The 20,172-nt window shown below is 45.4% G+C and overlaps 1 long non-coding RNA gene across 1 annotated transcript in view; it reads left to right on the top strand.

Moving 5' to 3' along the window:
• Nucleotides 1-989: 989 nt before the first annotated feature.
• Nucleotides 990-20,172, top strand: part of LOC145360318 (uncharacterized) — an 87,384-nt gene continuing 68,201 nt past the window's right edge. Inside the window, exon 1 of the long non-coding RNA XR_013889687.1 lies at nucleotides 990-1,096. This is a non-coding gene — a long non-coding RNA (uncharacterized LOC145360318). The remainder of the gene's footprint in view (nucleotides 1,097-20,172) is intronic.

Here is a 20,172-nt window from a genome sequence, read left to right as displayed (position 1 = left end):
CAAAATCAAGAGGTTACTTGACTTGCAGCCAAAGTGGGTCAACAAGCTGAGGGTTGCCAGGCATACAAGGACTTGGGCACAATCTTATCAGCTGTTCAAGCTGCAGCAAAATCGGAGAATTTGGCAGCCAGTCAAACCTCCGTTCACTGCGTCGGGATGGGAAAATCCCGCCAGCGTGAACACTGATAAGTTTCCGACCTTGGTGTGAATTAAGACAGGTGCGGCAGAACTTTGGATCACCCCAAAAACAAATTGAAGAATAAGTTTCAATCATCGGACAATAATTTTTTTTTGGAACTGTAGGTGCTTACAGACAATTGATCCATAATTGGGATGGCACAGTGGCACAGTTGTTAGCGCTGCTGCCTCACAGCTCCAGAGACCTGGATTCGATTCCCAGCTTAGGTCATTGTCTGTGTGGAGTCTGCACGTTCTCCCTGTGTCTGTGTGGGTTTCCTCCAGGTGCTCTGGTTTCCTTCCACAGATGCGCTGGTTAGGTGTATTGGCTATGGTAAATTCTCCCTCAGTGTATCCTAAACAGGCGCTGGAGTGTGGCAACTCTGGGATTTTCACAGCAACTTCATTGCAGTGTTGATGTAAGCCGACTTGTGACTAATAAATAAATTTTAACTTTTATTTTAACTTAACACTGGGGACAGAACTATACAGGACTAATCAACTCCTGTCTTGTATCTAATTTCCCCCAGAGTGAATTCTGAAATGCTTAGTTGTGTGTGTGTGCTAAATTCTGCAACCAATTTCGGTCAAGGCATTTGCTTTGTGTGTGTGTGTGTGTGTGTGTGTAAGCGTGGAGTGGCCGTGGTTGTAAGCTCAAGGTGCCGGTAAAAGGGACCTGTTGTTACTGTAGCTCCCTGACCGAGGAGGCGGAGGAGGGGAAGGAAGGAGAGAAGCGAGAGGCAGGGCGGAGGTGCACGTTAGTGTAAGCCCGGAGCAGCCGAGCGGAAAAAACTGATCACTTAGGATACAAAAACAAGAAAGGGGTTTGAAAGCAGAGCGATAGAGAGAGAGAAAAATCCCCTCCGTCTCTACATTGACGCAATCTTACCGCAGAAAGAAATGGAGAGCATGAATTCAGGTGAGACCCGTTTATTTACTGGATTCGCGTCGAGACGTCAAGACAGAAGGGAAAATGTAACTGTAATTTTCTTGTTTGTGAGTATACGGAGTGTGAACTGGAATAAATCCTCCCTGGTAGAGTCAGTGGCCGGAGTGTTTGTTGTGTAAGACATGTCATGGAAGATTTGTAAAGGGGGATGTTTTCTGTTGATTTCAAAGCCATCCGAATTGTTTTTACTCGGCTATCAAAATATGGAAAGAAAACAAAATGTGTGTGTGTGCGCTGAGTGCATGGGCACCTGTTTTAACATCAGCTGTTAAGTTCTGACACAATTCTCACACTTGCTTGACTGTAGGTGAGAGTTTTGGTGCACCTTATTTTGTATGAAATGGAAAGAGAAGTTGGGTTGATCAGCGATGGGGTTGTTGAGGCTTGTTTAAAACCGATCCCATCTATATGTAAATAAATTGTTACTGTGACATGGCTTGCCAAATGGCCTTGGTCACAGCTTCTATCTGTCTATTTGTCTATGGATCTGTCTGCCTTTCTCTCTTCCTCTCTATCTTTCTCTCTATCCTTTCCTTACACATTCATTGCTGCCTCATTATCTTTTCATTCACACACGTTTGACCAAGCGTGCTGAAGGGTGCATACAAATACTTCCTTCTCTGCCACATTAATCAACGAGGTTACACAAACCCACACACATTTAAGACTTAATTGATAATGCCATGGGACTTGGCCTTGGTCTACACTGCAGTTTGTGAATAACCTTGACTCTTAATAGGTTTCCAAAGAAAAATGCACAATTTTTTGACCTGTGTAGCTCTTTCTAACATTGCTGGCAGATTTACAGCTATATTTGTTTTGCATAGAATCCCTACAGTGCAGAAGGAAGCCATTTGGCCCATCGAGTCTGCACCAACCACAGTCCCACCCAGGCCCTATTCCTGCAAATCCACATACTTATCCTGCTAATCCCCTGATACTAAGGTCAATTTAGCCTGGCCAATCAATCAAACCCACACATCTTTGGACTGTGGGAGGAAATTGGAGAACCAGGAGGAAATCCATGCAGACACGGGGAGAACTTGCAGACTCCACACAAACAGTGACCCAAGTCGGAAATCGAACCTGGGGCCCTGGCGCTCTGAGGCAATAGTGCTAACCACTGCCCTGAAGTTAGGACTTCAGGCTGTCTTTTTGCATGGTCATTGAACTAGTTGGCAGAGCCAGCAATAGAACTAGCCTTCTGGGGTTGCGGGAATGGAATGGTGGGGGCAGGGGTCGGGATGGGGGTTGGTTTAAAGTTTATTTATTAGTGTCATAAGCAGGCTTACATTAACACCGCAATGAAGCGAAAATCCCTCAGTTGCCACACTCTGGTACCTGTTTGGGTGCACCGAGGGAGAATTTGGTACGGCCAATGCACCTAACCAGCACTGTTGGAAGAAACCGGAGCATCCAGAGGAGATTCATGCAGACACAAGGAGAACGTGTGGATTCCGTGCAGACAGATATCCAAACTCGGGTCCCTCTCTGTGAACCACTGTATCACTGTTCTGTGGCACAGAGGATTGGGGAAGAGACGAGCAAGACTCACACATATGTGTTTCTTTCCACAACTGCCAGACATCTTAAAGCATTTTTGGCCAATTAAGTACTCTTCAAAGTGCAGTCACGTTTGCGATGTAGGGAGCATGGCAACCAATTTGCACACAGGAAAATCGCACAAATAGCAATGCATTCATAACTGGACAATCTGTTTCTCTAATGTTATTTGAGGGATAAATATTTGCCAGCATGGCAGGGATAACTTCTTTGAAATAGTCCCAGTTGCTTTTTACATCCACCTGACCTGAGCAAGTAGATGGGGCCCAGTTAAGCGTGTCAGCTGAAAGGCAGCACTTCTGACAGTGCGGCAGTCCCTCAGTGCTCCTCTGGAATGTCAGCTTTGATTGTTGTACTGGAGCCCTGGGCTATAACTTGAATCCAGAACATGTGGTATAGAGGATTTGAGTTCAGCAGTAGAGTATTGGAGGCAATCCTCCCAAAGAAATTCTAATTGTCAAATTTGTGTGAAAACTCAGAGTAAGTCACACTGTTTTTATCAATAAGAAATCAGAGAAGAATCTCCCATACGCCATGCACTGCTGAATGCACAGACGTAAATCACATAAGAAAATTAGTGGGTGATGTTTATTCCCACTGGAGAGGTCAGCAACATTGCACTGAGTGGACCATTGTGCATGTGCCTATCTGTATATATACACACACTCACACTCTCACTCTCACACTTTCACTCTCACACACTCTCACACTTTCACTCTCACACTCTCTCACTCACTCTCTCTCACACTCTCACACTCACTCTCTCTCACACTCTCACACTCACTCTCTCTCACACTCTCACACTCACTCTCTCTCACACTCTCACACTCACTCTCTCTCACACTCTCACACTCACTCTCTCTCACACTCTCACACTCACTCTCTCTCACACTCTCACACTCACTCTCTCTCACACTCTCACACTCACTCTCTCTCACACTCTCACACTCACTCTCTCTCACACTCTCACACTCACTCTCTCTCACACTCTCACACTCACTCTCTCTCACACTCTCACACTCACTCTCTCTCACACTCTCACACTCACTCTCTCTCACACTCTCACACTCACTCTCTCTCACACTCTCACACTCACTCACACTCTCACACTCTCACACTCACTCTCTCTCACACTCTCACACTCACTCTCTCTCACACTCTCACACTCACTCTCTCTCACACTCTCACACTCACTCTCTCTCACACTCTCACACTCACTCTCTCTCACACTCTCACACTCACTCTCTCTCACACTCTCTCTCACGCTCTCATCCTCACTCCTCACTCTGGCCCGATCACTGGTCTCCCAGACATGTCTGAGGCGGCCTCATTTCCCCCCCCTGCCCCCAAACCCCCTTCCCCTCCCCAATGACCAGCCCCAATCACTGGTATCTCCCCCAGCCCCACTGATCACCTTGCCCCCTTGGAACTGCCCAATGCCTAGTGCATTGGGCATTTACTCCTTGTGCAGTACTGGGGGCACAGGCTGGCACTGCCATGTTGCCAATGCCCAGGGGGCATCCCCCTTACCCCAGACCCTCTGGGGACCCCGATTACATCCCCTTCACTCCAGCTGCCAACTCCCCATTAATAGGGAGCTACTGTAAACCCTGCTGGAGTGAAATATTCCTGATGAGGTTGAGCGGATGGGAGAGACTAGAGGGCTCAGAGATTTCAGTGTTGGGTCTGCTAGACATATTTAAATAAAGCTCTGCATAGGTAATGCAGCGCTGCACCTATTTCCAGCATGGAGCTGACAGCACCGGAAATGAGAGATAAACTGAGGGCCAGCATGGTGAGCATGGATTGCACTAACCTGGTCCTGTTTAAATCTCCCGGCCCACTGCACTAAAAACTCAGCACAGCGGGATGGGAGAATCACCCCCATTGTGTGCAGTTTTGGTCTCCCTACCTAAGAAGGGATACACTTGCCATAGACAGAGTGCAATGGAGATTCTCAAGGCTGATACCAGGATTGATATGACTGTCCTACAAGCTGAGATTGCTTTAACTGGGCTTGTATGCACGAGAGTTCAGAAGGATGAGAGGAATATATAACTCTGACAGGGCTGGACAGACTAGATGCAGGGAGGATGTTTTCCCTAGTTGGGGAATCAGAACTGTGGGACGCAGTTTCAGAATACGGGATTTAGGGCTAAGATGCAGAAAAATGCCCTCACTCAAAGGGTAGTGAATCTGTAGAAACCTCTGCCATAAGAGGCTGTGAAGGCCAAAAATGAATGGCATGAAAGGATACGGTGAGAAAGCTGGAATATGACATTGAGATCAAGGATCAGCCGTGATCATATTAAATGGCGAAAAAGGCTCGAAGGCCAAATAACCGGCTGACTTCTGCGTTACCAACTGAGCCACAGCTGACACGATTGGTGGGCGTAGGGAGAAGGAATAGAAGAGATATATGGGATAGGTTGCATCCACAGACATTATTCAACCAAGCAGCAAAGCTGAATAAACATCATGGTCTATGACACTGGCATATTCCCACCCCCGACCGCCCCCCGAAGCACCACCATCCACTCTTTGTCCCCCACCACCACCCCCCCCCCAACCCCCTCCAAAGTGCAAATGGCTTTCTATTTCTGCTCCAAACCTGACAAGCCCCAATTCTGAAACAATGCAGAGACTGCTTCTCTCTTGGGCAACATTTTATCTTCCATTCCCTGTTTGTGACGAAGCGGTTCTGCAGACTGCTTCCTGTTACGTCTACTTCCCAATTCTCGAGTAAGCACTGGCATGAACTGACTATCATGTAGAGGGGTTGGATGGTTGGCAGCTGCCCAGTCAGGGACATCACTGACCTGCTGCTCATACGTTTTATATTTGTTTTTTATTTCTGCTGCCAGTTAGGAAGTTAAAGTGGGGTGGGCCCTGCTGCACTACCAACATAAAACTCAATTCCTTGGGGCAGTTCAGCCATTCTCTGGAGTTCAGTTAGGGTTCAAGTTGTGAATGGGAATAATAATAGGTTTTCCCTTTCGATTTTTATTATCTGCCCTTTCATTCTGGGAGGTAGTGACTGATTCTTTCTGGGACATAAGATCCATAAACAATGCGACACAGTGGTTAGCACTGTTGCCTCACAGCGCCAGGGACATGGGTTCAATTCCTGGCTTGCTCCAGTTTCCTCCCACAGAAAGATGTGCTAAATTCTCCCTCTGTGTACCCGAACAGGCGCTGAATGTGGCAACTAGTAACTTCACTGCAATGTTAATGTAAGCCCACCTGTAACACTAATAAATAAATCATAAATGCCATAAACCTTCTAGTATCAGTAAGCTCGTTTGACTATGTGACTGTCATTGTTCATTCCCAACCTATTCTCACCTAAAGCTGAAACTGTGCACTTGACAGCAAAAATCCTTTGTTAACGATTGGGATGGTAGTGGCATCTTGGCACACCTCACAGTGCCACGGACACAGGTTCAATTCCTGACTTGGGTCACTGTCTGCGAGGAGTTTGCACATTCTCCCTGTGTTTGCGTGGGTTTCCTCAGGGTGCTATGGGTTTTCTCCCACAATCCAAAAGACGTGCTGTTCGGGTGCATTGACCCGAACAGGCGTTGGAGTGTAGCGATTAGAGGAACTTCACAGTAACTTCACTGCAGTGTTACTATAAGTCTTACTTATGACTAATAAATGAACTTTAACTTCAGCCTTTGGCCGGGATTTTCCACTCCCGTTTGTGTTGGGTGGGTTTGGTGAAAGCGGTGGAAAATATTGTGAGAAGTCCAAAGTCGTGTTTCACAATGAGACGAAAGCATGATGGGATGACACGGTGGTTAACACTGCTGCCTCAGTGCCAGGGACCTGGGTTCGATGCTGACCTGGGGCGACAGTCTGCGTGGAATCTGCACGTTCTCACCGTGTCTGTGTGGGTTCCGTTTGGGTGCTCTGGTTTCTTCCCACACCCTAAAGGTGTGCAGGTTAGATGGTATGGTAGTGTTACATTGTCTGTTAGTGCCAGGGGGATTAGAAAGGTAAATATGTGGGGTTACGGGGTTAGGGCCTGGGTGGGATTGTATCGGTTACAAGGTCAATGAGCTGAATGACGGCCTCCTGCACTGTAAGATTCTATGATTCGATTGTCTCCCCACCCCCTTAGTAATGAGCCGCATTTCAACATTGAGAATCTTATTATAATAAATGTATCATAATTATGAGGCCCATAGGCTGGAATCTTCCCCTCACTCCAAAAGATCCATCCGTGGTACTGTGATGGCAGAATGGCATGAAGCATGACCTGTCTCCAAGGCAACCAGTACCCTCAGGGTAGCTCGGAGGTGAGAACAGCACTCGAGAGACTATGACTTTTGCTCAGGTAGTGCCCAGGGGTGCTATGTATGCCAGGAGGTGCCAGGGAGGGGTATTTAAGATTCCTCATGCATTACCTGGGCGTGGGTCATCGTCCATTCTGCCATCATTACCAACGTGGATTGTTCTTTTGGAGTGAGGGGAAGATTCTGGCGTATGGGCCTGATAATTACGATCATTTATTATCATAAGATTCTTGATGTTGAAGTGCGGCTCATCACTAAGCCGGGGGTGGGGGAGGGGGCGGGCAGGTTGGTTACAATTGAATCATAAAATCCCTACAGTGCAGAAGGAGGCTATTTGGCTCATTGAGCCTGCACCGACAGTAATCCCACCCAGGCCCTATCCCCGTAACCCTACATATTAACCCTGCTAGATTTCTCAACTGGTGAAAACAAGCTCTCTGTGCCCAATCTATCAAAGCCTTTCAGAATTTTGATTCTTCTGAACTCCAGAGAATATCAGCCCAATTTATACGTAGCCTCTCGTAGGCTGTCTCATCCCAGGTACCAATTTAATACACCTTCAGAAGATTGAGCCAAGATTTGATAGATATGCTCAAAGTCATGGAGAATCCAAAGATGTGTGGATTTGGTGGATTGGCCATGATAAATTGACCCTCGTGTCAGGGAGATTGGCAAGGTACATACGTGGAGTTATGGGGGTAGGGCAAGGGATTGTTGTCAGTGCAGGCTTGATGGGCCGAATGGCCTCCTCCTGCACTGTCGGGATTTCGTGATTCTATGCTGGGAATAGATTGGGAGAAGCATGTTCCCTTTGGCTGGAATGTCGAAGCATCAATTTAAAGTATTTCCCAAAACAAAGAAAGGTGACACAAAGGAAACCTTTTTCATGCAGCGTGCAGTTAGGATCTGGAATGCCGAAGAGTGCGGTGGAGACATATTCAGTCATGGCCTTCAAAGGGGAATTGGATAATTATCTGAAGATGACAAATTTGCATGACATGAGGGCAGCAAGTCGGCACGGTGGTTAGCATTGCTGTCTCATAGCATTGGGGACCTGAGTTCAATTCCGACCTCAGGTCTGCGTGGAGTCTGCATGTTCTCCCCATGTCTGCATGGGTTTCCTCTGGGTGCTCCGATTTCCTTCCACAGTCCAAAGATGTGTGGGTTATGTTGATTGGCCATGCTAAATTGCCCCGTAGTGTTAGGGGATTAACAGGATAAATATGAGGGGCTATGGGAATAGGGCCATGGGTGGGATTATGTTTGGTGCAGACTCGATGGGTTGAAAGACCTCCTTCTGCACTGTAGGGATTCAATGATTCTGTGACCGTGGGGAAAAGGAGAGGAGTGGTATTGGGCGGGTTGCTCTGCAGAGCACTGGTATAGTTAGGAGAGGCTGAATTTCCTCCTGTGTGGTAACATTTCTATGATTCTATACGATCCCACACAAGTGTCAACATAAATCTTGGAGCTTTTCATTGATCCATCATTCAGCTTTTTGGGGAGAGGATCCCAAATTCACACTATCCTTTGTGTGTTTTCTGATTTCAGTTCTAACTTTAGAAATTTGCTTCTGGTTATGAACTACCCCTTGGAAGGAAATTGCTTCTCTGTATCCACTCATTTGAGCATTTTAAACATCTTGGGCCAAATCATTCGGCAACCTCCTAACCGCAAGGTTTAAGCAGTTTGTTCTAATAATGTATTCCGGAAAATACCCCCCTAATCATAGAATCCCTACAGTGCAGGAGGAAGCCATTTGGTCTATCAGATCTGCGCCAACTCTCTAGCTGAGTATTTTATCCAAGCCCCCTCCTCTGCCCTATCCCAGTAACCCCACACATTTACCATGACTAATCCCCCTAACTTGTTTATCTTTGGATTGTGGGAGGAAACCAGAGCACCCAAAGGAAACCCACACAGAGACACGGGGAGAAAGTGCAAACTCCACAGTGCCAGTCACCCGAAGTCGGAATTGAAACCAGATCCCTGGTGCAGTGAAGCAGCAGTGCTAACCACCGTGCCACCCGCTCCCTTGTATCATTTTGGTAAATCTACACTACATGACCTCTAGGGCCAATCATGCTTCCTGGGGTGCAGTGTGTGATCTGCCCATCTAAAGCATAACTTCATTTCTTTTGTACTGCAGTTCTGTTGAGATCAAGGCCAAAAGTCTACTCATGTTTTTAACTACAGTAAGTGCTTGGGTGCAGGCTGGGTGTGGAGATCCACTAAGGGAGTTTATCAGATTAACAGTTGTGTAAGTGGATACATATCACCAAATAGAATGAACATTGATGCTTATCACAAGTGCAAATGGAGCATGCACCAAGCTAGTAAGAGGCCTTATGGTGCCTATGTTTCAGAAGCTCTGGTTTCATGTCCCTTCCTAGGTGCTTGACAGTCAAAGAAGGTATGGCCAAACAGGCCGGTTATCAAACTGCGCATCCTTCCACCAAGCACCAACAGAATAGAATCCCTACAAAACAGTGAGACCATTCAGCCCATCGAGTTTGTACTGACCTCAATCCTACCCAGGCCCTATCACCGTAACCCCACATATTTACCCTGCTAATTCCCTGACACTACAGTCAATTTAGCATGGCTAATCAACCTAACCAGCACATCTTTGTCCTGTGAGAGGAAACCTACACAGACACATGGAGAATGTGCAAACTTCACACAGATGGTGACCTGAGGCCGAAATTGATCCCTGGCACTGTGCTCACCACCATGCTACTGTGCCACCCAGTAGAATCCCTACAACGCAGAAGAGGCTATTTGGCCTATCAGGTCTGCACCGACTCTCTGACAGAGGTTCATATCCAGACCCTGTCGTACGCTCTATCCCTGTGACCCCACATATTTCCCATGGCCAATCCATCTAACCCACACATCTTGGGACACTGAGGGTCAGTTTATCTTGGCTCCTAATCCACCCAACATGTACATCTTTGGACTGTGGTAGGAAACCAGAGCACCTGGGGGAAACACACGCAGACACAGGGAGAACGTGCAAACTCCACACAGACAGTTACCAAGGCCCCTCTTGCTGTGAGACAGCAGTGCTCACCTCTGTGTCACCCTGTAGGAAGGCAGTGGCAAAGATTCCTGGTTATTGATGTGGCAAAAGAGAGCAGGAACCTCTACTATCACTGTACAAGGCTTCAGATGACAGTATGCATTTAGAAGTGTATGTTGCCTCAATAACTTGCACTCTCTGGGTGGTCTGTAATGCCATAGCTTGCTAATATCCACAAGAGCAAATGAAAATGATAATATTCGTGATTGCAAGTGAGGTCTTTTCAAAGTTCATTTGGAGTAGGTTTGAATGTCTCATTTCCTGTTCTGGTGACTGAAGAAGTATCATTTGGTTGCGTTATGGATTCTTGCCACTTCCTGTAAAATTAAATCTTTAACTTCCCTCCTGTCCTGAGAGCACTGGCTGTGATGGAAATATGATTCCATGGATAGTGGCAATTTTATTTCCATGGCCACTCTTCAGGAGTGTATCTTGGCAATAAGTGATGATGTGGAGATGCCGGTGTTGGACTGGGGTGGGCACAGTAAGAAGTCTCACAACACCAAGTTAAAGTCCAACAGGTTTACTTGGAATCATAAGCTTTCGGAGCACTGCATGTTCATCAGGTGAGTGGAGAGGTAGAATTCACAAACGGGGCATATATAGACAAAGACACAATTATTGCAAGATAATGGTTGGAATGTGAGCCTTTACAGGTACAAACAGTACAAGTGGAGAGAGGGATAATCACAGATTAAAGTGAATTGTCTCAAGCTAGGACAGTTAGTAGGATTTTGCAAGCCCTGGCCAAATATTTGGGAAGCACGTAGTGTGACATGAATCCAAGATTCCGGTTGAGGCTGTCCTCATGCGTGCTGATAGCCAAGTTCTCCATGCACGAGGACAGCCTCAACCGGGATCTTAGGTTCATGTCACTCTACATATAATGCCCACAACTTTGCCTGGACTTGCAAAATCCTATTAACTGTCCTAGCTTGAGACAATTAACACATCTTTGACCTGTGATTATCCCTGTCTCCACTTGCACTGTACCTGAAAAGACTCATATTTCAACCATTATCATGCCAATGTGCTGCTGACTATATATATGCCCTGTGCGTGAAACCTCCATGCACCTGATGAAGGAGCAGCACTCCAAAAGCTCATGATGCCATATAAACCTGCTGGACTTTAACCTGGTGTTCTGAAACTTCTTACTTGGCAATAAGTCTCAGCAAACTATCTGGCCATCATCATTGAGCACAATCTTGACCACATCCCACATCCATGTATGTGTATGTTTCTGGTAAGGGTGGCTGCATAATAATCAAAGGCCAGCCATCCTCCAAGTTTGCTAATGAGTGTTAGTGAGTTGGTCAACTGGCGATGATGTTGCAGATGAGCCTAACAGATAGATATCTGTGATTTGTTCCCCTGTGAGCAGGAAGGAATAATCTAGCCAATTTCCCCTTTACCAAGGGGCCTGAAGGACAATGATACTTCTTAAAATCAGCTGAATCTGGGATCTTCCTGTCTGTGTGGCTCAGTAACTGCAGTGCACCCTACATTTACTCATTTTCATCTACAGTTCTGATTTCCTCAACATGCACTTCCAGCACATAAAATAGATGGCTGAAAAACTGTGAGGAGTACAACTGAGGTCTCCATAGTATGTTCCAGTGCAGTGAATCACCATGGCAGGAGTACACGTTCAGAAATTGGCCCTTTATACATTTTAGTTCTATTAAATATAAAACATTAGTCTTTGTATGTTTCAGTGAGCCATATCATGCACATTTACAGAGATGTACATGGGGAATCTTAGCTTCTGTACATAGTGGTGGCACTTAGGCCTGATTTCCGCAACTGTGGTTCTTTGTGGTTGGGAAAATGGTAGACAATCCTGAAAATCTGGCAACAAATACAGTACATGAGCAGAGAGGGGTGCGAGGAGGGGGAAGGGGTGTAGCAATGGGGTTGGGTTGCATTTCACCATTGTGCACACTTCATGGAGGCAATCACTCATTGTAATCAGAAACCACCTCTACTCATATGATTTTAATTTGAGAGGTTCTTGAAAACTAATGTGCTCAGGTTACATCTGGTAGGTCTGAGTTTTGTTGATTGGTTTGGACAGCCAGGTTGCCCTTTTGAAGAAGTAAACTATCCCTTTGGGGGAATTTAGATGCTTGGGAGGGTCAAGTACCCTTTGAGATTTCCAAAAATAGGCTTGAATGTACATAAAGGCTGCATTAACTCATTGGAACTATGAAGCTCATCACAACTGTCAAGATGAACTGTCAAAGGTTGCTGTCCAGCTGTCAAGGCATTTAAAACTCCTGCCCTATTATGTCTTTGAAAAATCTCTCTGGAGTGTTAATAAAGTGCTTATTTGCTAGTTCATCCTGTATGTTGACTTAAGATTTAGGATTGCCATTACTGGATTTGTGCTGCACAACTGATTTCACAACTGTCCATTATCACAGTAGGGTGCCCACTATTTCAGATTGTTTGACTGCTCCAAATGGTTATGGATTGTTTGAAATGACACTTAATTCAAATACCTATTTTCTATAAGGGATAACGAAATTGTTTGAAATGTTTGTTGGTACAATGAACATAAGAACATAAGAAATAGGAGCAGGAGTAGGCCATCTAGCCCTTCGAGCCTGCCCCGCCATTCAATAAGATCATGGCTGATCTGTCGTGGCTCAGTTCCACTTTCCCGCCCTCTCCCCATAACCCTTAATCCCCTCTCTTATCAAGAACCCATCAACCCGCTTCTTAAAAATATTTAGCGAGGCAGCCTCCACCACTTCAACGGGCAGAGAATTCCAGAGATTCACCACCCTTTGAGTGAAGAAGTTCCTCCTCAACTCCGTTCTAAACCGCCTCCCCTTTATCTTGAGGCTGTGCCCCCTAGTCCTACTGTCTTTTTTGAGCGGGAAGAGTCTCTCCACCTCTATCCTATCCATCCCATTCATCATCTTATACGTCTCAATGAGATCTCCCCTCATTCTTCTAAACTCTAACGAGTACAATGGATAATGCAATTGAAATAATGTAAATGTAGTAAATAGGTTTTTATGAATAAGCGATTTTAAAAAATCTGCAATAGACACTAGGAACTTTATTCACTCTCAGCTTGGGTCCTAAGGTTTCATGTGATGGGTATGAGTGGACTGGCATGGTAGATGCAAGGGAAAAGGGTGATCGGTGGAGGGGGTATGGTTTGTCATGAATTGCCATAGAATCCCTGCAGTGTGGAAGGAGGCCATTCAGCCCATCGAACCTGCAATGACCCAACTTTTTAATCCTACGCTTATCCCTATTACCCCGCTAGTGCCCTAACCTTAACAGCTTGGCACACGAAGGGTCAATTTAGCAGGGCCAATCCACCTGACCTACACATCTTTGGACTGTGGGAGGAAAGTGGAGCACCTAGAGGAAACCGAGGCAGACACAGGAAGAAGGTACAAACTCCACAGAGACAGTCACCCAAGGCTGGAATTGAACCCAGGTCCCTGGCAGTGCTAACCACTGTGCCACCTGTGAAGTTAACACTGAGGCTAGAAAGTGAAATGAGGAGTAGGTGGGAATGTATGTTGACATGGAGGTTGTGAGGGGTAAGGGCTATTTTATGCCTTTTTTTGTCTTTTTTAATAAACCCTTAATGCAGTGCAAGTGCGCCGAGACAGGCCTCCCATACAGCTTTTCCCCACACCCAGCACCCTCTGCACTCATGCCAGGATCACATTGGCCCTACCACCAGGGAATCCCGCCACACCCCGGGATGAAAATCCATCCTCCCAGGCTATTTTTCACTTGGGTCTGGTTGGCTGGAGGGGAAATTCCAGAGCTTAATTTTGAGAATTCTCTACGTGACCACACTGACAAAACATTGACGCTGGAAACCAGCAGCAAGCAGCCTGCAGACAAATAAGGAAACTTACAACAGATGCTGCTGTGATGAAAGGAAATAGGTTTCACCAGAATTTCTGTTTCAGATCAAAATAAATTCACAGAACTGTTTGTTGCTTCCTAAGAGAAAACAACAACTGATTAGCATAAGATCCTTCGAGCAGAGCTAAACTGAGCTGCAGTGATTAGAATCCAGATGGAAAAGAGAAGTGACGCTAACCTCTCCCGACCAAGAAGGTCCAAATTGTTACTCTTTAAGCTTCTTAGAACAATAGTGTTTATTGTCCAGCAATAATGTAGAATGTTTTCTTACATTTAAAATCAGTGGAAGAAAAGAATAATGGGGTGAATTTTGCCTGGGCGGCACAGAGGTTAGCACTTCTATCTCACAGCACCAGGGACCTGAGTTTGATTCCCAGCTTGGTCACTGTCTATGTGGAGTCTGCATGTTCTCCCCATGTCTGCATGGGGTTTCCTCTGGGTGCTCCAGTTTCCTACCACAGTCCAAAAGTTGTGCTGGTTAGGTGAATTGGCCATGCTAAATTCTCCCTTGGTGTAGCCGGAGTGCAGCAACTAGGGGATTTTCACAGCAGCTTCATTGCAGTGTTAATGTAAGCCTACTTGCGACACTAATAAATAAACTTTACTTTATCATCCTGCCCACCACAGAAATCGGAGCGGGCTGGGGCAGACCATGGAAAGATCCGATGACCTTGGGCAGGATTTTCCGGTTTTGGGACGAGTAGGGCATAAAATCCCACCCCATGTCCTTTTGTGTGAGCATTTTGATAATTTTGATTATTCTTGTTTCTATAGCAAGGCGCCTGAAGGGCAAGGACACTTGCTAAAATCAGCTATCCAAGTAGAGAGGCACAGTGGTTAGCACTGCTGCTTCACAGCGCCAGGGACCCGGGGACAATTCCTGGCTTGGGTCACTGTGCGGACTCTGCACATTCTCCCCGTGTCTGCGAGGGTTTCCTACCACAGTCCAAAAGGTGCATTGGCCGTGCTAATTCTCCCTCAGTGTACCCAAGTACAGTATGGCGATTAGAGGATTTTCACAGTAATTTCATTGCAGTGTTAATGTAAGCCTGCTCGTGACACTAATAAATAAACTTAAAAACTTTAGATCTTCAGTTACCTTGCCCCTGCTCTTTCGGCAGTCTCCCTCTTGCTGTTTCTCTCCCTTGTATCATTAATTTTTGACCATGTTTTTGCTCACCTCTTCCAGTTATTCTTTAGCATTTCTGCATCAATTTCACCTTCATAAAGTGCCTTGACATGTTTTTGAAAGTGCCATGTAAGTTGCTATTTGTTGAACAAAATGAGTAAAAGTGAACTAAAACTTTGATTTATAGTCAAGCATTCTTAAAATGTATTTGACTGATCTTAGAATAGAATCATACGGTGCAGAAGACACCCTTTGGCCCCTCGAGTTTGCACAGACACACGGATCTCAACTCTAATAGTTTCACACTGGTTACACCCAATGCTCAAACGGTCAAATTGTATTTCATGTATCTTTCTTAATACTCTTCTTCCGTTAAACAAATCTTTTCAGTTTGTTCTGGTACTTCTTTCTCTCCATCCATTCCTTTCTAAAAGTGTTGTTAATTTGCTGGGTATGTGACTGGGAGTAACACAAAGAAGTTGCATTGCCAGTGTAAAATGAAGCCCATTTCTGTCTTTCCCAGTATTCCTATAAGTGCATTTTCCACCATTTAAATGAAGATCAGAAACGGGAGCCCTGGCCAATTTTCTTTACGCCCCATCTTTCTAGACTGTAGGCACTGAGGCCAAATGTAGCATCCAATGATCAGCTAGCCCAGGAAAGCCTGCTTATATTCTGGGCATGATAATATTATCCTTGCGGATTGCTGTTCACTCAGTGCAGGATCTGGGTGTGCCTGCAGACCCGTGAGTTGTCCATAATTTCCTGTCTTTTGCCTCCTACCCTTCTTGTATTACACTAGCGATTTTCCAGTCCTCTTGGACACTTCCTGACTCCAGTGATTCCTGAAAGATCACCACCAATGCCTCCACTATCTCTTCAGCTATCTCCTTCAGAACTCTGTGGTGTAGTCCATCTGGTCCAGGTGGTTTTTCCACCTTCAGACCTTTCAGCTTTCCTAGAACCTTCTCCTTGGTAATGGCCACCATACTCACCTCTGCCCTCTAACTCTCTTTGAATTTTTGGTATGTCACTGATGCCTTCCGTTGTCAAGACTAATGCAAAGTACCTATTCTGTTTCTCCGTTGTTTCTTTGTTCTCCCATTACTACTATTTCAGTGTCATTTTCCAGTGGCCCAGTGTCCAGTCTTGCCTCTCTCTTACCCTTTCATATATCTAAAAAAAAACTCTTGCAATCTTCTTTTATATCATGGGTTAGCTTACCCCCATATTTCATTTTCTCCCTGCTTATTTCTTTTTTAGTTGTCCCATGTTGGTCTTTCAAGGCTTCCCAATCCCCCGGCTTCCCATTTATCTTCACCACACTGTATGCTTTTTCTCTGCTTTTATGCTGTTCCTGACTCCCCTCAATTGTCATTGTTGCCTCATCCTCCCCTTAGTGTGCTCCTTTTTCCCTTGGATGAAATTTTGCTGTGTCTCCCAAATTACTCCCAGAAACTCCTGCCATTGCTCTTCCACTGTCTTTCCTGCTAGACTCCTCTCCCAATCAATTCTGGCCAGCTCCTCCTTCATGCCTCTGCAGTTGCCTTTACTCAACTGCAGTATTACAAGGTATTGGCCTCAATTGGCTCATGAATGAATGGGCTGCCTAATACCCTCTCCACCATGGTTAAAATCCTAGCAGTGGCAGTCAGATGAGGGGCACAACCCCTTTGCGGCGACCCCCAATTTTACATCGCCTACCTACCAACCTGCCACTCGGGGATGAGGTGGTGGTTGACAAGCTAAAATTCGAGCCCATAGAGTAATGTTACATGACAAATTGGGTGTGACTTAATTAATGGTACATGACCATCCCACTATATTGACCCAGTGTTGTGACCTGATCCAAGGCTTTTTAATGACCATTCAATTGTTGCTAGTGCAAACAAGATTCCCTGGTGTATAAAGGTCATTTTGAATATAATTTGCAATATAAGCAGCTATTTCAATGTAAAATGCTTTCAGTTTAGATTTAGAAAATCCTCCTTTTACAACTTTCTTCATACTTAGAAGAATGTAATGCAGCCTCTCCTCTTTCCAATCTCTTCCAACATCTCCCGCTTCCAGAGTTGTCAATGATGATTCAACATATTCCTGGAGGTTTTATCACATGATTTGTTCCCATGCTCCAGCTTTTAGTCAGCTAACACACCCATTCTTGTGACGTACTGCCTTCCTACGCCAACCAGAAAGCAAAAAGACCCAGTGTATCGCTTTGTTTCCCAAGTGCTAGACAGACAAAGTGTACTGTTCATAGAAAAGGAAAGGAGAGGGTGCAGAATGTACTTTTACAGTCACAGCTAAGGTGTAGAGAAAGATCAACTTAATATAAGGTAGGTCCATTCAAAAGTCTGATGGCAGCAGGAAAGCAGCTGTTCTTGAGTCAGTTGATACGTGACCTCAGACTTTTGTATTTTTTTTCTCAATGGAAGAAAGTGGAAGGGAGTATGTCTGGGGTGCATGTGGTCCTTGATTATTCTGGCTGCTTTCCCAAGGCAGCAGAAAGTGTAGTCAGAGTCAGTGGATGGGAGGCTGGATTGTGTAATGGACTTGGCTTCGTTCCCGACCCTTTGTAGTTTCTTCTTGGGTAGAACAGGAGCCATACCAAGCTGTTGTATGTCCGGAAAGAAAGAAATTAGGCAAAGGCAGAAAGAAATCTAGGGAACAGATTCACAAATTATTAAAATCAGCAACACAACTTAGCAAAGCGAAAAAATGCAAACAAGCCAGTGGTGCTCGTTTTTAGAAAATAGAGTTCAAAAACAGAGAAATTATGTTAAACCTAATGGAGAACGATGGTCAGACCACACTTAGATCACTGTGCACAGAACTGATATCCATGGTTTAAAAATGAATGCAGAAGCACGGGTTAAAGTGTAAAGAAGTTTTACAAGAATTACAACAATCAGGGCGGATGAACAGGCTGGAGCTCCTTTCTCTACAAAACAGGAGGAAGCAGCCTGGTATAGAATTACGGTGGATTTGATAGGGTGGAAATAGTGAAGATGTTTCCATTTGTGAGAACAGTTCAAATCTAATGAATCCAATAAAGAATTCAGGGCAAGATTATTCATTGGGAGTAGAACGAATGTAGAATTCGGTACCACATGGAGTGTTTGAATGAATAGCATAGATGTTGGCTAAGCACGAGACAGAATGGAATTAGAAAGATACTTTGGCACGGTAAGGGGAGGCTTATTGGGTGTAAAAACAGTATTGTTTCCCACATGCTGGACAGACAAAAGTATATTATTCATAGAAAAGGGAAGGAAAGGGTGTAGAATGTACTTTTACAGTCACAGCTAGAGTGTGGAGAAAGATCAACTTAATATAAGGTAGGTCCTGATGGCAGCAGGAAAGCAGCTGTCCTTGAGTCAGTCGATACGCGACCTCAGACTTTTGTATTTTTTTTCTCAATGGAAGAAAGTGGGAGAGTGTATGTCTGGGGTGCGTGGGGTCCTTGATTATGCTGGTATAGGCATGTTGGGCTGAATGGCCTATTTCTGTGTTGTAAGTTTAATGAGTACCTGTGTAATTCAGAGAGCGGGATTTACCTTGCAACCTGCCATGTGTTTCGCGGCAGTGGGAGGTGGCCTGCCATCTTGGCGGGTCCCACCATTGCCAGTGGGATTTCCCGTTGAATGTACCCCTCACTGCCATGAAACCCACAATGGAGGCATGCCATCGGCGGACCAGAAGATCCCGTCTGCACGAATGGTTGGAAAGTACCAGTATAGTCTTCTTCCTGTGACTGAATGTGGCTGGATTTACTGTACCCATCACATCGGTTACAATCTGTCACTTTGAGGGCTTCAGCGTCTATTGGCAGTCTTCTTTCTCTCCTCTCTGCTCCCCTCTCTGGCCTCCAACTCCTGCTTTATTTTTCCACCCACACCTCCTGCCCTGATTCTCAGCATCTGACCTGTTCTCCTTTCCCTCGTTCCCCATCCTCACCTATTTCCCCTATCAACTCCACCATGCTCCAGCTCCCTCTACCATTCCCCTTAGGAGGCAGAATTGCAATCCTCTCCCTAACTATTGTACCCACTTGACCCAAAGATTTAACCTTAACTACCCATCGTTACTTCATGGAAGTTATTGTATCAAAATCATGAAGAGTAATGCAAATAGATTTAAAAAGAATGATTTTTGTTAATGCACTTTATTTTCGTATCTCTCTGAAATATCTAAGGTGCTTTTATAGCAATTAGATGACGTGAGAGCAATTAACCCAAACAGTCCCAATTACCTTCAGCTACTTTAGCTTCTTGCCATTCATATGATCAAAGTACGAGTGTTCACCGACATTGTTACAGCACACAAACAGGCCCTTGTACTGTGTTCATTTCTATTTACAATCCTTCAGATGATAAAGCAGGCCGTGCCCATATACAGCAAGACGCAGTCGACAATTAGCTCCAGGCTCCGAAATGGCAAGTAGCATTAGCATCACAGAAGTGCGGACCGCGATTATCTCTAATCAGAGAGTCTAAGTCCCACTTCCGTTGCCAAATCCCCATCTTCAACATTATGGGGATCACCATTGTCCAGAATTTCAACTAGGCCTCATTCAAATGCCGTGCTTGCTGGAACTGGTTAGTGTCTTGGGTGTAGTGCCTCTGACTCTCAAGATCTCTCTGCCAGCCTCCCCAGCACAAGACAGGAGTTTGATGGGATTCTCTCCAACTTGTTTGTTTGGCTGCTGCTGGAACAACAATGAAGAAACTCAACACCATTCAAAGCAAAGTGCTTTGAATGATAGCCCACCCAGCACCTCAAACGTTCAATCCCTCCAGCAGCTTCACTGTGATTGCAGCGTTTACCGTCTGCAAGGTGTACAGCAGGCAACTCACCAAGACTTCTTCCACAATGCTCTTAAACGTGCAGCTGCAACAACCTGGAAGGGCAAGAGATACAGATGCATGGGAGCGCCATCACCATTAAGTTACTCTCCAAGTCATACACCACCTGATTTGAACGTATTTCACCATTCCTTCATTGGGTTAAATCCCTGGAACTGCTTACCTGACAGTGTGGTCAGAATACCTTGACCCTGTGGACTCTAGCA

Source organism: Carcharhinus amblyrhynchos, chromosome 2 (assembly GCF_965287045.1).
Source record: "Carcharhinus amblyrhynchos chromosome 2, sCarAmb.v2.hapA, whole genome shotgun sequence".
In the NCBI taxonomy this organism is placed as follows: domain Eukaryota; kingdom Metazoa; phylum Chordata; class Chondrichthyes; order Carcharhiniformes; family Carcharhinidae; genus Carcharhinus; species Carcharhinus amblyrhynchos.
The sequence above is the reverse complement of the archived record's forward strand: the minus strand, read 5'-3'. Positions and strand labels throughout refer to the sequence as shown.